The following is an 18,949-nucleotide window of genomic DNA, read 5'->3' as shown; positions in this document are numbered from 1 at the left end:
GACTGTTTCCATATTCAGAACATTATTTTTAACGATTTTCTTATATTTTTCCATTTAATCACCACAAAAAACCAATGAAACATATACAGTTTTTGCCACCCCAATTTTATAAAGCTATACCTGAGTTACAGAGATGTCATATGACTTGTCCAAGTATCATAATTAGGAAGTGTTGGGAGATTATTCAGACACAGACAGTGTAACTCTACAAATCCCATTCTTTTCTGAGGAGTTTAGAAATTTTTGACCTCATTAAGTTAAGAAGTTTACAATTTAGAACTCAGCAAGATATACAAGAAAAATTTCCAGTAAGTGTTTTAAAACCTTTAATAGAGACGTAATAATTAGTGGCAATTTTGAAGATATCTCAGGAGAGTAAATATCTAGAATTGTTACATTTCTTAACATACTTTAGATGAAGAACTATGGAAGCCTGGAAGTGAACTCTATAAAATATTACCATTAAAGATATGAGGATAAAGAGATAAAAAAGAAAGAGTAGATTTCCCTTATGAGATCAAGGTGATGTGGAGATTGGAGTCTAATACTGACTCAAGCAAGGAGGATGGACAATCCCTAAAGAGAAAGGAACACAGGAGTCCCAAAGGAACAAAGAATGCTAAGTTGTCTAATATGTGAACACAATCTCCTTATTTCATTTTGGTAAGTGGAATCTGTTCTCAAGTAAGAAAAAGAGAAATGGTTGATGTAGATATCCAAGATCACTACGTCTATAAATGTTTAGGAGGTTAATCAGGTATCATATGTAATAATAAAAATGGCTGTTTCTTTTTCACTTATGCTTCAGAGGATGAAGGCTCATCTTTATAGACATTGCTAGCAGCTCATAAATATTTTTAGGGAATTTGAAAACTTATGTTTGTGGCTACCTTTTCTTAGAATCAAAGGAACCAAAACTTCAGAGTCAGATCTTGCACTGCCTGCCAGCACTACAGGGCAAATCACACTGATGCAGAATCGTCAAGGTTGATTCTCCTAAGAGGGTAAGTTTTTAAATCTATATTAATGCCTTACTTTTTATTTTATATCTTTATTGAGATATCAATATAGAAAGGATATATGTGAAGTTTACAACTTATTATTTAACAAATACATCATAAAATTATACCAAAATCTATCACCTCTACATAGTGACCCTCATCTGTTTTTCTGTTAAGTGTGTATGCACATATTGAGAAGGTAATTTTAAGATGTCTCCACTTAACACACTCCAAGTGTACAATAGAATATTACATTATGTTAACAGATTGCACATTAGAGCTCCAGAACACATGTCACATATTGAACCTTTTTACCCCTGGTGAGCATCAACTGATTTTCCCAATCATTGGGCATGGCTACAAATATCCTATTCCCTGCTTAAATAAATGTAACTGGTTGCAGTGTCTTAGTAAGTTTTCTCTCCATGGACTCTTTAAGAGTTCAGTGTTTTGCTGTGACATGGGAGTGAACTTGATTTTACTCCTAAACTCTGCTTCCTTGGTTTTGGATTAGAAACAGTGTTTATGGTTCCAACACTGGCAGAATCAGGTCTGCATAGAAGGTCAGCATAAGGTTACTAAGGTGTCTGCCTTCAACTTTACCAGTGGAGGGAGGGCTCAAGCAATGAAGAAATGATGACTTAAGAGAAGGGCAATGAAATCCTGATCTGACCACTTGTCCCTTCTTTTATAGTTTCACTAACAGGCCTGTTTGAACATGAGAGCATAGACCTTAACTATGTAGGCTAAGTTGATGATGTGCCCACACACAGCACAACAATAAAAAAAACAGTAAAAATAACTTTAAGAAGGAAAAAACCATTAATAAGGGGGAAACAATGTCATTCAGTGTCAGGTTAGAATTAGAGGCAAGTTCTCAGGATGGAATACCAGCTTCAAATACTTCCACATAACCCTCACATTTATGGTTGAAGATACTGTTGGAGAGTTGCATTTTTCTCTAATGTTCCTCTTTTTCCTATTTCCACAGACCCTTTTACAGAATGGGCCCTACAAATAACAGTTTGGTGACTGAATTCATTCTGGTGGGATTAACAGACCAGCCTAACCTTCAAGTACCACTGTTCTTTCTGTTTCTATTGATGTATATGGTCACTTCCTTGGGAAATTCCGGCTTGATAATTCTCATTGTGCTGAATTCACACCTTCACACCCCCATGTCCTTTTTCCTCTTTAACTTGGCATTCATAGACCTCTGTTATTCTTCTATGGTTACACCCAAAATGCTGATGAACTTCATATTAAGCAAGAATGTTATCTCTTATATGGGATGAATGACTGAGCTCTACTTTTTTTGTTTTTTTATCATTTCTGAGTCCTATGTGTTAATGTCAATGGCCTATGATCGCTATGTAGCCATCTGCAATCCACTTTTGTATAACACTGCCATGTCCCCTAAGGTGTGTTTCTACCTTATCGTTGGTTCCTACTTGATTGCATTTTCTGATGCCATGATCCACACTGGATGTGTCCTGAGACTGACCTTCTGTGATGGAAACACCATCAACCACTATTCCTGTGATGTCCTCCCTTTGCTCCAGCTCTCCTGCACCAGTACCTATGTTAATGAGGTAGAGTTTTTCCTTGTAGGGGGGAAAGATATCACTGTACCAACTCTCATCATCTTTACCTCATATGGTTTCATTCTTTCTAGCATCTTCAAAATAAGGTCCACTGAGGGCAGGTCCCAAGCCTTCAACACCTGTAGTTCCCATACAATTGCTGTTTCTTTGTTTTTTGGATCAGGTGCATTTGTGTATCTCAAGCCCTCCTCAACTGGGTCTATGGATGAGGGAAAAATCTCTTCTGTCTTTTACACAATTGTGGTTCCTATCATGAACCCCTTAATCTATAGTTTGAGAAACAAAGATGTTAAAGTTGCCCTGAAACAAACCATAAGCATGAGAAAGTTTTGATCAGAAACCTTATCTTTCTATTCCTGTAGCAAAGGGAGATTTTGCATGTTTAATCAGCTTTCTTTGTCTTCTTTTATTTTCTGTGGGGAAGGAAATCTGGGGCCTGCTTCATTTTCAATTCTTTTTACAGTAGGTTTTCTTTTTTACCTTACATTTTGCACAATTTACTTTAACCATTTTAACTATCTAATAATGACATTAAGCAAGTAATTTCTTTTTATTTTCAATGTGGAATTTATCCTGAAAAAACTAAAAAAATTTCTGCCAGTGATTAAAGTCATAATGGACTAACAGTGTGCCATCAGGCAGGACAGTTCGTGTTTGTCACTTGAAATGAAGCATAGGGCAGATAATCTATCTCCCCTGTGGTCTTTCTAGTCTGCACTTACTTGGCAAGAATCATTCACTTTCAAATGCCAGTGTTTTATAAGACAGCTATTTCTGTGTAGACTATTAAATACAACTCACATTGCAGCTACAAATAGTATGCATTAATATTTTTTCAACTGTGTTATACTTACCTTGTAAATATATTTTTACATATTCTAGATTATTAACAAGTATTTACTGTATGAACATGATGTTGAAGCTCAAAAAGATGAAAACAATACAGTCTGTCAGAGTCTTAAATAAATGGTTCAGAATAAACTGACAATGTTTTTATCTCAATACTACAACTCATTCAAGTCCATTCTCTGTCTACTTCATTTTATTAGTCTTATTGCATAAACAGGAAGTATGAGGTAACATTTATTCTTTGTAATTTGACAGTGCTTTTTTTTTAGATGATATATTAATTCATTTATTGCTTTTGTTTACATTGTTTTTTGTTGTTCAAGAAAACCATTTCACAGTTCTTTTTCTTGGGATACATATCCTTTTGGACCAGTATATTTGAAAGACAATTGGCTCAACTTGGGAACTTTGGTCTTTTTTGTTTTGCTTTGTTTCTTTTTTGAGTCAGGATCTCGGTAAAAGACCACTCCCTACAGGGACTCACAAAACTCCTGCCTCTGAACTACTGAGCTAAGAGACATGCAAACCAAAGCAGCTTAAAAAGATGGCTTAATTTTATTGTTGTTGTTTGTTTCTTTCCTTTTCATTTTTTCTTTCAGATAAGGTCTCCTTATGTACCCAGGAACTCCTGAGTGCTGAGATTACAGGCATAAACTGCAACACCCAACTTTGGAATTGAGATTTGTTTTAAATGAAGTTGGCTTGTTTTCAGTGTCTTTAGTTGAAAGTAAGGGACTTGGTTGAGAATAGATCTCTTAGTCCAGGGACTAATGAGACACCTACCGAATAAAACAGAGATCTCTATTTGAAGAATGATAAATGAAATTTTAAACAGCATTTTCATCTGAATTTGTATTCTATAGAGTACTCTAATTAAAACTTCTAATCTTTGATGGCCCTAGGTTGACAGTGTTTGGGGAGTGAAAGTGCTCTGGACAAATTTGGGTGGGCACCAGTCAAATGTGAAACACAATTTAAGAAGGACTTTAGAGAGTAAAATAATGGGAAAACGGATGCTCCCATTGTCTATTCTGTTTGTGGAAGGCACTAGAAATGTTTAGTGATTATAGGATTTCTCTAGTTATGATGTATGGTTGTTATTTGGCACTAAAAAAAGGTTCAGACTAGAGGATACGAGGACCTAGAAACAACTACAGTACTCTTGTCTTTCTTGGCTTTCATGTGCTGTTCCCATATAGAAGATAAGGTACTGCAATGTCACATTTCAGTAGGGAGAGCAATGAGAATTTGAAAGCTATATTTGGTGAATAAAACAAAATGTGACAAAATACTTTGTATGATGGTCAGTTTTCCTATTGAGAAATCAGGCAAAAAATGAGTAAGCTGATTTTTTTTTTTTTTTTTTGCATACTGGGGTCTTAACCTAGGGTCTTGCCTGGATTTGTGAGAGAAGTGATCTACTACTTGATGCACACTTCCAGCCCTTTTTGCTTTATTTTTCACATAGGGTCTCACTTTTTTTATTGTTTTGTTTGACCTTCCTAACTATGTTGTCCCCACAGCCGAGATTACAGTTTTTTGCCACTAAATCCAGCTTACTAGGATCTCACTAACTTTCTGAGTAGACTGGCATCGAACTATGATCCTCCTGATCTCTGCTCCCTCAGTAGGTGGGATTAATGGCATGGTCACTGCTCTCAACATGCAAAATTTTTAATTGAAAAATTTCCTAAGAAAGATACAATTAGCATATACTATTGTTCCATTCAATGTTTATGTATTGTGAAATTTAGCGTAAGTGGTTTCTTGGTTTTAGATGTAAAACATAGCTAAGTGTTTGGTTTATGGTTTGAAGTTTCCACTTCTCCATTCAATAGCTCAATATCAGCATGATTTACTTTTACTCAAAGAGTGCTCCATATACAAGAATCAAATTTGGTTGAAAATTGTGTTTAGTTGTCTTGCAGTGTCCCTTTTGAAAAATTGCTTTCTTTATTGAATAAAACCGTGTTTAAGGAAGAAAATAATATATGTACTATGTTGTGCCATTTGTAGACACGACAGGGTTGTGCATACTCCATATGCATTTCATTACAATTTGAAGTTATCAAGAATGGACTAAACTCTATCATCAATCGTTCAATTGATTAACCTCAAAATACAAATTAAACCTGTTTTATTTTCAGAAAGATTAGCTTCCTTTAAAATTTAAGCCATACTTTCACCCTTTTTTGTAAAATTCATTTGTAAGGTTTAAATATGCTTTCTAAAAGTTAAGGACACTGAACATTGATAAAAGGTATTGTAGCTAATTTAATAAGCAAATTTAGCTCTGTGTGTCTATTTGGATTTTTTTTAAAAAAGAAGGCAATCTTGTCTGGATATTTACATGAAATGGATAAAGTTATTCATAGTTTTTTTTTCTTTTATTGTGTTATGTGAATTGCCGTAAAGAAAGTATGGAGAAAACGTAGTTCTACTGAAGGTGTCACAGCAGAGTGTTAAAATTGAAGAAGATATATTTTCTTTTGCCCGTGTGGTAGGGGAATCACGTTTCTACATTAGTGTAAAATATTGGGCTTTGTGGGTTGTAACAAAAAATTGATTCCACTAGTTAAAAATGGGAAAGAAAGTTTCCTGATTAAACCCTGAATTTGCTTAACAGAGACTTTCTGCAACTAGGCTGCTTTAGTTGCTCAGCATTAGTTCTACAATGACCATGAACAGGTGCTTGCTGGTAGAAGGCAGATGAAATCAGAAGTAAAAGGGGCTTTCAGTCCTGTACATTTTGCTTCTTCAATCCCCACATGTTAATAAACCTTTTCATTTCACTTTTGGGTGAAATCCTATGCTACACTAAACATACACACACACACACATACACACACACACATTTCAAGTGTGTGTACTTTGAAATGATTGCTTAATATTAATTATATAGCATATGGCCAAACTTCATTGTACAAGCACCTACTGGTAGATGGTTCCTGTTTCTAACTCTAGAGAGGTCAGTCTCAACTTGCTTTATCCAGTAAGAGGAAATGTTTATTGATTCAGTTATTCATTCCTTTATATAAACACATGCAGAGACTCCAGACACACATAAACAACCCTTTAGCAGAAACTAAGTGCTTGTCGTGATACTCTGTATGTCACCAACAGAAATAAAGCACAGCGAATGATACACAGGTGAATTTTCATAATGCCACATAATAAAGTGATCTCCTATGTGAAAATTGATTCTGTTGGCATAATGAACATGGTGAGGACCAACATGGAATTTTTCCATAAGTCTGGCCAAGCTGATTTTTGTCTCTAGAATTGGGATATCTCAATATTTAGCAGAACGTACATGAAGGGAGTGGTTCATCTGCTGGTCTGTTTTATACAAAATATGCACCTTTACACATTGAAATCTCTTCTGAGAGCAGAGATTTCATCTTTTTCTGTGAGTTTGAGGCTGGTAGAATCACCCGCACAAATTAAAAATCTCCTCAGACATAGTGTTAACGGACTTCTAAACTCAGCGCAGGTACACATGCCCATGGTACAGTGTGCCCATGAGTAGTGGTTGGGCACAGTTTCCTTCACACTGTCCTATCTGCCAGTTTCTACATTCCTTAGGTTAGATGTGGAAAATAGCAAGGGAGGGAATCACTGCTCCCACTTAGAATGCAATGATCCTGATGCTCAGATATTTTCATGGCTCATTGCAATTCATAATTTGAAAGCTATTGAACTGATACTGGGCTGTGGCATTTTAAAATTATAGAAAACTTATGTATATTTAAAAGTTAGTACAACATGAAAACAATGATTTAATGAATAAAAACTCTTTAAGGACAAATAAGAGCAAAATACCTCAAGTTAAAAAATGTCCAGAAAGCCTTCTTCACAGTTCATTTTTCATAGCTCTATTGCTTGACTTAGATTGTATGAATATAGTCTTATCTCATACTGGGCTATCCATTAACACAAACAGATACGAATGGCTTATGTCATCATTTTTGAGTGTCTACTCAGTCCTAGGGGCACCATAAGTCCATGCATTCAATATCTCATCAAATCTCACATCAGTGATATTTGGCACCAATATGAGTAGTTCAATGTTGCAGAGATGACTGCTCTTCACCTCATCCTTGGGAACACAGAATTCTCAGTGTCTCCTGCTGTGATGGCACTGAGACAGTTTGAAATTTAACAGACATCATTCCAGGACCTGGTGGTATCCTTTTCACTTTTCTCTCTGTGTGCTTGATGTAGATGACAATGAAACCCCATGTAGATGAAGAGGCTGTAAAACAAAGCCAGAGACTTAACACAATCAGCGTGGAGAAGGGAAGAATGGATGGAGCCACAATCAAGAATGGACAAGTTGAGGGATATGTTGCTCACAATACTCTCCCTCTCTCTCTCTCTTTCCCTCTCTCTCTCTATATTTAGTGATTTTTAGATACTTACAGTAAGTGAATACATTTATTCACCTTTCTATTTGCATTTATGTTATTTTCACAATATATTGGATTGGACTAGAGTTCTAATCCAAATTAGAAATATACTAATCCATAAACAAAGAATGAGAATAAGGTTTATTATCTGGGAATATCTTCCTCATAGAAAATGTCTCATCTAGGACATGACCAGCAGGTAAAATATGCAAAGAAATCTAGACTGGGCCAGGGCATGGACTGTTTATTACCTTTACCACATCAGATTTGAAATTCCACAGATGTGGGTTCTATGGATGTGTGAAAGTCAGTGTACCATGATATGGTGTGAATTTCTATTGCATTAAATATCATTAGGCTTAGTTTAATGGTAAAGAGAATATAGTTCTTATTCCATGTTATATAATTTCATCTTTTCTACCCTTTCAACATTCCTCAGTTGTTCAATTAAAAACACTTCTTTAAACATTATTTGTTAATAATCTCATGTTCCTTTCTTTTTTCTCCAATTTTTAAATTGTAAAATATGTTGCAAGCAATGTATCATCTTAACCATTTTAAATATACAGTTCAGTGGTATTAAATATATTAGTAATGTTGTGCAGTCATTACCTCTAGCCAACTGCAATATTCTTTCTATCATGCAAAATTGGGCTCTCTACCCATTAAAAATTAATTCTCCATTACTCCCTCCTCCTATCCCAAGGCAACCGTATACTAATTTCTGTCTCTATGACTGACTAGTATAAATAACTGATAGAAGTGCCTAGATTCATGCACTTACTATGTTTCCAAAGCTTATGCATGTTGCAACATATCAAAATTAGGCTGCATACTATTGCATTATGTGTGTGTGTGTGTGTGTGTGTGTGTGTGTGTGTATAATACATAATTATCTCTTTTGCTTTTTTTGCTTATTTGCTTATCTCTTCATCTGTTGAAGGACACCACTTGGGTTACTTCTATGTTTTAGCTATGGTGAATAATGCTGTTTAACATGTGTACAAATGTACTTTGGAATACCTTCTTTCAATTCATTTGAGCATGTACCTAGATGTGAAATTAAAGGCAGCCTTTTGGCTGATACATATTTTCCAAAGTACATGTACCATTTTACATTCCACCAAAGAATGTAAAACAGTACCAATTTCTTATATCCCTGCCAACAATGTTATGTTCCATGATTTAAAAATAATTATGTTCCACTATTTAAAAAATCAGTGGCTACCATACTGGAATTGAGGTGTTATCTCATTTTAATTTTGATTTACATTTCTGTAATGATTATTGATATTGATAAAATATTTTCAAGAAGTCTAACTTGACTATTCATCTTTTATTGCTTATAACTCTGGTGACCTACAAAACAAGTAACTGACAAATCCAATGGCATAAAATTTTGCCTAATGAATTTTTAAAGAGAATTTTATAAGTTTAGATCTTACACATGCATCTTTGATACATTTTTACCCAATTTGCATGTAAACATATAAATATATACAAAAGATGTTTCCAAAAGTGAAACTGTTGGAGGAGCCTAAGGGAGGAGGAAAAGAAGAATGATGGAGTGAAAAATTGTGAAATACATCACATCTGTATAGGAATAAGACACAACTGAACACACTGAAAACTGTTGAGCAATGCAGAGTAGTGGGAGAAAGGGTAGAGAATAGTAGTGGAGGAAGTTAGGCTTATTTAAGCACAATATATTTACAGGTAACATACCAATGCAAAATCCTCACTGAGCAAAGAACAGACTCTTAAACAATGAAGGTCAGGAATGTAAAATAGTTCAGGTTAAGGGGAGGGCACTTTTGGGAAAGGAAGAGTAAATGAAAAGAGTAAAGGAGGGTGAATATATAGTTGATGTACTTTCTATAAAAATATGAATATGGAACATTAAATCTGTCAATGTCACTTTAAAAAGGGTGATGGGATGGGAAGGAAAATAATGGAGGGGATGAACCAAATTGGTGTACAAAACATGTATATTTGGAAATGTCACAATGAAAACTCCTGTATAACTATCATATATAAATAAAATGTTTTAAAATGTTATAGAATTTATATTTTTAGAGTAAATGTGTATACACATTTTAATTTTAAGATATATCTCCTTATTAAATTCCAAGTATACAATAGAGTATTTTACTTATTATTAACATGTTACGCATTAGATCACCACACCTAATGATGCTACATAAATGAACCACTTTACCCTTGGCAATATCGCTTATATTCTCTATCACTGGTCATTGTTACCAACATCCTACTCTGTGCTTAAGTGAATGTAACTGTTTTAGATTGCACATATAGGAGAGATATGCACAATTTCTCTCCTTCAATGTCTTGCTTATTATGCTTCAGTATAATGCCCTTATCTTTTGAGATGAAGTCCAGGGAACAAGAGATATGCCATTTTTCTTTCCATTTTGTTTGATTTTATGATTCAAGTAAAATTGGCAGATGAATCCCTTTGAATGGGGAGCAGAGAATGTTGAGAGTATCAGTGGTCGCACAGGTTGTGTGAAGTAATCAGTAAGTTCTCTGTACACATGCAGACCTCCTATTGTTTCAGGTTTGTATATTTTCCTGTGATAGGGGCGGTAGATTAACCATTCTTAGACTCTGCTACTTTTGTGTTAGATTAGAAGCAATATTATGGTTCAGAAGTCAGCACCAATGTAGAATTCTAATGCTTTTGCCTGAAATTTTACTAGAGAAGGGAGGGCTGAAGAAATGAAGACATGGTGAGGTGAGATAAAGGCAATCCTATCTTTGTCAAGATTCTTTTGTCGTCTTCTTTGGTTTTTCTAACAGCTGATTTCCATATGACAAACTGGTCTTATTCTTTAGGCTAACCTGGTGATACTCTTAACTGCATTTAACTGTTAAAATACTGATAAAGGGAAGACAATGTCACTAAGTATCACGGTAAAATTAGAGGCATGTTCTCATGATTCAGCTTGGTAGTTTTGGTCATTTTCAGCATATCCCTCACATTTGTAGGAGAAGATATTGTTAGAAGAGCTGAATTGTTCTCTAATGTTAAACTTTTTCCTATCTTCACAGATTCTTTTGCAGAATGGATCTCACAGATGGCTCATTTGTGAATGAATTCATTCTAGTGTGATTAACAAACCCACCTGACCTCCACATTTCTCTGTGCATCCTATTTCTAGTGATGCATATGGTCACTGCATTGGGAAATTTGAGTTTGATAATCCTAATTGTGATGAATTCACACCTTCACACCCCAATGTACCTTTTCCTCTTTAACTTGTCCTTTATAGACTCCTGTTATTCTTCTGTGATTATACCCAAAATGCTGGTAAACTTCTCATTAAGCAACAATGTTATGTCTTACATGGGATGTATGACCCAGTTTCACTGTTTTTGATTTTTGGCCATTTCTGAATGCTATGTGCTCACATCTTTGGCTTATGATCGTTATGTGTCCATCTGCAATCCACTTTGATATAACATTGCCATGTCTCCTAAAGTATGTTCCTAACTGAGGCTTGCTTTATACTTGATGGCATTTTTTGATGCCATGATTTACACTGGAAGCATGCTGACACTGACCTTCTGTGATGGAAACATCACCAACCACTATTTCTATGATATGCTCCCCCTGCTCCAGCTCTCTTGTACCAGCACCTATGTCAATGAAGTAGAGATTTTCATTTTAGGGGGCAAAGACATCATTGTGCCTACTGTCATCATTTTATCTCATATGGATTCATCATTTCCAACATTTATCAAATAAGGTCTACTGAGGGCAGGTCCAAGCCTCCAGCACCTGCAGTTCCCACATAACTGCTGTTTCTCTGTTCTATGGATCCCATGCATGTGTGTTTCTCGAACTGTCATAAGTTGGGTCTATAGATGAGAGAACAATCTCTTCTATCTTTCATACTATTGTGGTTCCCAGGATGAACCCCTTAATCTACAGCTTAAGGAATAAAGATGTTAAAATTTCTCTGAGGAAAACTGTAAGCAGAAGTTTTTGATCAGAAATTGAATCTCTCTTGGTTCTGTGTTTTTAATTAACACATTTTTAATGGGAGCTTTGTTTGTCTTTTATCTTTCTTACTGTGTGAAGAGAAATCTGGGAACTGTCTTGTTTTAAATGTTATTATAGTTTATTTTTATTTATAATTTCCTATCAACATTTTACCTGTCTAAGAATCATATTAAGGACATAATTTATTTCTTTTAGTATTATCATTACAGAATGTATCTTAAAAACTAATGAATGGTTGTACCTGTTATTAAATAAAGTATTACTCAGTTGACAGTGGGAAGAACACTTCTCATTTTGCCACTTGAAGTCAAGCATAAGTCACAAAGTATGCCTCTGCTCTGGGATTCCCATCCTCTGCTTGGCAGGAATAAGTTATGCTCACATGCAAATATTTTACAATACAGATGTTTCTGTGTAGATTATTAAATACAACCTACATTGCAACTGTCAATACTATACGTTAAGTATTTTGTCCTTCATGATATGTTTACCTTGAACTTAATCTATAAGTAAGCTTCTGAACCTCAGAAAAACTAAAAATTTACATACAGCTTGTTAAATAAGAAGTCCAGATTTAATTGTGAGTCTTTTGATTTCAATTCTACCACATTTTCTAATCTATTTTCAGTCTACTTCATTTTATTAGTTTTATTTAATTGAGCACAAAATCTGAGCCAACATTTCTACTTTGAAATTTGTGCTTTGTTCCTAAATGATTCATGAATTTCATCAAAGGGTTTCATTTGCATTAATTATTTAAAATTTTTGTTTAAGTGAACCATTTGATGATTGTGTTTCTTGGGAAAGAGAAAGCCTGTTGGACAAGCACAGTTGAAAGATGATTGACTCAAATTGAGAATGAACTTCCTTCCTTCCCTTCCTCTTCCTTCCTTCCTTCCTCCTTTTCTCCTTTACTCCCTTTCTCCTTCCCTCCCTCCCTCCCTTTCTTCTCTCTCTCCTTTTTTTTTTTTCATTGACATTTTATTGCTGGAGAGCAAGGCTAGCCAGAAACTTGCAATCCTCCAGAGTGCTGGGATGAAAGGCATACATCACCAACCCAGCCTAGAACTAAGATGAATTTATTTTGACTGTTTGAAACAAGGTCTCACTCTGTAGCCCAGCTTGTCTTGAACTCTAAATCATCCTACCTCTACCTCCCAAGTGCTGTGATTAGAGATATAAATCACTTCACTGGGTTTCAAAACTGAGTCTTTTTGAAAAAGTGAATTTAAAATTTATTTGGGGTCCTCTAGTAGAAAGAATAGGGAACTCAGTGAAAATCGATCTCATAATCAAGGACCCAAGGAGAAATATGTCCAATAAATCAGAGGTCTCTATGTTGAGAATAATCAATGAAAATGTGCACAGTATTTTTATATGAGTTTGTTTTGGTCAGTAGAGTATTTGTAGTTCACTCCATGGTTCATAAACTTTTGGTAAAATCATAGTCCATGATATCTGTAGGTTAACAGTATTTTGGGGAATGAGAGGGAAAATTCTGTGGACATTGTAGGGAATGACATTGTAGGGGACAAAATAGAGAAAGCCAGTCAAAACTCAAGTAAGGAAGAAGGAACTTAGAGAGTAAGGCAATGAGAGAATGGAGTTCATGTTTTCTCTTCTCTTTGTGGAAAGCACTAGAAATATTTAGGAATTATAGGATTTCTCTGGATTTATATCATATGTTGTTTGATTCTAAATAGACTACTTTGTAGATGCCACAATGTACCCCCATCCAGAAAGCTTGCACACAGAGGGCAGAAAGACCTAGAAATAACTCCATCTCCCTGATTTTCTTAGTTTCCATAAATTGTTCCCATGTAGAGTTTAAGGTATTAAAAACTTATATTTATGCTGGGAGAGCAATAAAAACTTGAAAGATATATTTGTTGAATAAACAAACTGTGACCAAGTCTTTTTGAGAGTAGTTTTCTTCCTTTTGAGAAAATAGGCAAAAAAGTTGAGTAGCCCCAAAACTCTTGCTCTGTTAACAAGTGACAATTTAATATTTCCTAAGAAGAGTATAATAATTTATACTATTCCACTTTGTACTTTCCAATCAGTGCCTCAGTAATGTGAATTTTAGCATAAATGGTTTGTTGGTTCATTTGCTAAATGTACAGATTTACTAAATGCTTAATTTATGGTTTCAAATGCACTTGTTTTCCCTCATCAAATAGCTCCAATATCAACATGCTTGATTTTTAGTCACTGAGTTTTACATATATAAAAGAGTTGAACTTGCTTGAAAGTTTTTAAAATTTTCTATTACTGTCCCTTTTGGTAAAATTGAATAAATGCACACTTAAGGAAGAAAACAATATTGATATCAACAATGAACAGGCTGAGAAAGAAATCAGAATAGTGATTCCATTCCCAGTAGCCTCAGGAAAAAACACCTAGGAATTAACTTAATTAAAGAGGTGAAATACCCCTACAACAAAAACTATAAAACCTTAAAGAAAGAAATTGAAGGAGACACCCTAAGATGGAAGGATCACCTCTGTACATGGGTTGCCAGAGTTAGTGCTGTGAAAATGGCTGTACTTCCAAAACCAATCTACAGAATCATTGAAATTTCTGTCAAGATCCCAACACTCTTCATAGAAATAAGGATAGAAATTGATCCGAAATTTCACATGCAAACATTAAATCTACCAAATAGTAAAATGAATTTTGGGCAAAAAGTACAATGTTGGAGGTATCATGATATTGGACTTTGAATTATTCTACAGAGACACATTGATGGGCAAATTATATATCTATGTGCAACAGAGTATGTTTGAAACTTACCAAACTCCATATACATATTTTAATCCAAGAAAACAGCAAAGTCCTGTATAGAGGGCCTAAAAGTATAATACGCTTAAAACACAAGGCAAATCTCTGTGCTGTTGGATTTGGCAGTGATTTATTGGACATGACACCAAAGCTCCAAGCAAGGTCAAGTATGTTTTCCATGGTGTATGTGGGCCATTTTACATTCCTCCCATCAGTGTATGAATATCCCTGATGACACTGCTATGTCCCATGATTTAAAAGTCATAGTGGCTAACTTTGGTTTGGGATAGCATCTTATGGTTTTTTAACCTTTCCCTGGTGAGTGATAGTGATAATATTTCTTCTGTGCTTGTTGGTCATTTATATATCTGGTTTAGAGAAATATATTCAAAAGCCTATGTTTATTTTTGAATATTTTTTCTAATTTGACTTTTTGTTTGTTTCCTTTAGTAATTTTGAATATGTCTGGATATTATTCTCTTATTTAATATATGATTCACCTCAGGGCCTCACACTTGCTAGGCAGGAACTCTAATACTTGAGCTACACTGCTAGCCCTTTTTGTCTTGGATATTTTTGAGATAAGGTCTCATAAACTATTTGTCCGTGCTGGATTCAAACCACAAACCTCCTGATCTCCGTCTCCTGAATAACTAGGATTACAGGTGTGAGCCACTGGTTCCTGGCTTGATATTATCTTTTGATATACAATTTTTAAACATTTTCAAATAATTCAACTTGCCCATTTATCTTCTTCTTTTTTTTTTTTTTTTTGCTTGGAGCTTTGGTGTCATGTCCAATAGCTCACTGCCAAATCCAATAGCACAGAGATTTGCCTTGTGTTTTAAACATATTACACTTTTAGGCCTTCCACATAGGACTTTGATGCTTTCTTGGATTAAATTATATACATGGAGATTGGTAAATTTCTTCTCTGTTGCACATAGATATATAATTTGCCCATTAGTGTGTGTTGAAGCAGCTCTTTTTATTCATTGAGTCATGTTATTCTTGTAAAAATTCATTTGACTGTATATGAATGGGTCTATTTTTTTCTGTGTTCAATTCCTTCTACCTTTAAACTAGTACCATATTCTTTTGATAAGTGTAGTTTTGTAGTAAGTTTATTTTTGGTTTTTTTTCTTTGTTTTTGTAATTTTATTTGATTTTCTTTATAATTTCATCTTTAGTTGTATAAGGAAGTTCCATCGTGAAAATTTCATAAATGCATATACAGTGTACTATGAACAAATTCATCACCTCCATTTTTTCCCAGGGTCTCCCTCCCCCCAGCTCCCTTCTCCATTTTCAAACAGTATTTGGTAGATTCATTATGCTATCTTCTTACATATGCCTGTAACATACCTCAACCTTCTTTACTTCCCAGTACCCTCTCTTATCCACTTCCTCTCTCCCACTGATTCCACCCCTCATATTTCCATTTTAGCATCCAAAACCTATCTTTATTATTTTTATTACTATTATTATATTTATATGAGGTTGCTTTTGTATTTGTTGAAAGACACTTAAGTGGCTTCCATGTTTCAGCTACAGTGAATAATGCTATCTAACATATGTGTACTCATGTCTCTTGGAACACCTTGTCTTAGCTCTTTTGAAAATGTACCTAGATATGGAATAGCTGAATGATGTGGTAATTTTATCACATCTTCACCAACATTTATTGTTGTTTATTTTCTTGATGATAACCAGTGTGAGATGGAATCTCATGTATTTTTGACTTGCATTTACTTTATGGATAAGGATGTTGAACATTTCTTTATGTGCTTATTAGCCATGTATTCTTTGAAAGCTATCTGCTTAATTCATTTTCCCATCCACTAATTGGATTATTCTCCTGCTGTTTAACTTTTGGACCACATATTTGTGATGTGCTATGTTGTGTTTTGATAACTGTGAGCACTGTATGATATTTAACTCAGGGTAAATATCCTGATGAATCAGTTTGATGGTATTCTGTTGAGAAATTTGCATCAATGGCCTTTGTATTTCTATTTCCAAATTCTATACTCTGTTTCAGTGAACTGCTTATTGTTTTGCCAATATCACGAAGCACTGTTTTTCAAAGTGATTTTGTAAGTTTAATGAATATTTTTTGCTTCTTCACTTTTGTTCCTTTGGAAAATTATGGGGACTGTTTTTGTTTGGATTTCATATAAATTTGAAAATAAGCTTCTTAAAAAATAACCTGGCTGAAATTTAATGTAGTTGAATGAAATATACAAATCAACAGAGAGAAGGTAAGTATCTTAGAAATGCCAAATCTTCTAATCCATAGAAATGTTTTCTTTCTATGTGTGGATCTTCAGTTTCTTTCATTAGTGTTATTAGCATGTAGTGTATATCTTGGACCTGTACTATTAGATTCCTACAAGCTTTCATGCTTTTTGGTGCTGGTATAAATGGTATTGCTTTCTTAAAACTTCAAATTTCAAATGTTCACTGTTAATAAAAATAAATATTACTGACTTTAATATGCTTTGAAGCTCTCCTCCAAAAATCATCTTGATATTTAATTGCCAATGTAAAAACATTAATAGTGCCTTGAATTGTTATTACACCATGATGGGTGTCTTTGTGAGAGATTAAGTGTACTTATTGTCAGAGTGGATTCATTTTTATGGTGGTGGGTGCCATATAAATAAAGGGTTTGGACTACTTATGCTCATTTTCCTTCTTCCCTTCCCTCCTCTCAGTCTTTGCCTCTTTTTGCTCTTCTGCTATGTGAAGCATAATGCCAGGTGATGATGCTGCAGGAGGCTCTCACCAGGTCATGCATGTCATCTTCATCTTGCTCTTTTCAGCCTGTAAAATGGTGAAGTAATAAATATCTGCTTAGGATAAATTACCCAGTCTATGCCTTTCTGTTTTAGTGGATTTAGGTATAATTTACAAGTCATACAATTCACATCCTTAAAATATAAAATTCAATAGTGTTTAGCTTACTGACAGAGGTATACAACAAGTTTTAGAGCTTTCTCATCACCCATAAAGAAAATCTAAAACACTTAGCCATCACCTTTCTAATCATTCATACCAACTCAAGGAAACCACCAATCTGTATTCAGTGTCTCAAAATTTATACCTTTGTAACAGTTACTTTTCTTGTCTCTTTGACAAAATTCTTGACAGGAACAACTTAAAAGAGAAAACAATTATTCTTTATCTTGGCTTCAGAGGCTTCAGTCAACCATGGTGGGGAGAGCATAGAAGACATGCTCACATCATGGAGTTCAAGAAGCAGAGAGAGTATGCCTGTGCCAGCAGGCTTCCTCCCCATTTCCCTTTCATTCTACCTAGGTCCCTCCTATAGGATTGTGCTGCCCTCATTCTGGGTGTTTCTTCCCATTAGTTAATCCTCTCAGGAAAGTCCCTCACAAAACACAAACAGAGGGTGGATTTAATAATTTCTTAGGCACTCCTCAAACCAGTAAAGTTGACAATCAAGGTTTAGCATCACAAATTTCTTGAATTTCATATAAATCAAACAACATAATTCTTGGTGTTTGTAGCTGATTTTATTTAGTATAATGTTTTCATGATTTATCCATGTTATAATTTGTAAATGTATTCACTATTTTATTTTGTAGAACAATGTTCCATTGTATGGATATTTGCATTTTGTTTGCTCCTTCATCATTCACACACAGCTGAATTTTTCTAGTTCTTGACTACTCTAAATGTAGGTACTATAAACATTTTTATAAACGTTTTTGTGCAAGAATAGGTTTTAATACCCTCTGGACAGGAAAGGGTATGTCATGCAATAGTTCTTCTTTTATCCTTTTAAATACTGCTAGCATGATTTTCAGTGTCTGCAACATTTGATCTGCCACCAGTTATAATTTATGTACATCCTCATCAAACCTGGATATTATTTTTTATTTTACTACGGCTATCTCAGTGAGTGTGAGATGACAATGGATTTTATTTGTACATTCCTGGTTTCCAGTGATATTGAGCATCACATCATGTACTTAGTGACCTTTTTGCATCTTTTTGGAGAAATATCTACTTAAACCCTTTGTTTATTTTAAACTTGACTCGTCTCTAAATATATTTAGTCTTGTCAGGACTTTAAGTATTTTAGATCTTATTTTGTGAGTATTAGATGTTTACCGATACATGATTTGTGAACATTTTTCCTATTCTGAGGTCTGTGTTTTCCATTTCTTGAAGTTGTTCAAGCCTGAAAAGTTTTAAAAGTTGAATTTTAAGTTATTTACGTATTTCCATACTTTGTCACTTGTGGTTTAG

General features: G+C 34.5%; 2 pseudogenes; both read left to right on the top strand.

Annotated features, from left to right (window-relative positions):
* Window positions 1–2,005: 2,005 nt before the first annotated feature.
* Window positions 2,006–2,938, top strand: LOC109677209 (olfactory receptor 8B8-like; annotated as a pseudogene).
* Window positions 2,939–10,948: 8,010 nt separating this feature from the next.
* On the top strand, window positions 10,949–11,876 carry LOC109677224 (olfactory receptor 8B3-like; annotated as a pseudogene).
* The last annotated feature ends 7,073 nt before the right edge of the window (window positions 11,877–18,949 follow it).

Source organism: Castor canadensis, chromosome 2 (assembly GCF_047511655.1).
Source record: "Castor canadensis chromosome 2, mCasCan1.hap1v2, whole genome shotgun sequence".
In the NCBI taxonomy this organism is placed as follows: Eukaryota; Metazoa; Chordata; class Mammalia; order Rodentia; family Castoridae; genus Castor; species Castor canadensis.
This window is presented reverse-complemented; position numbering and strand designations above follow the sequence as displayed.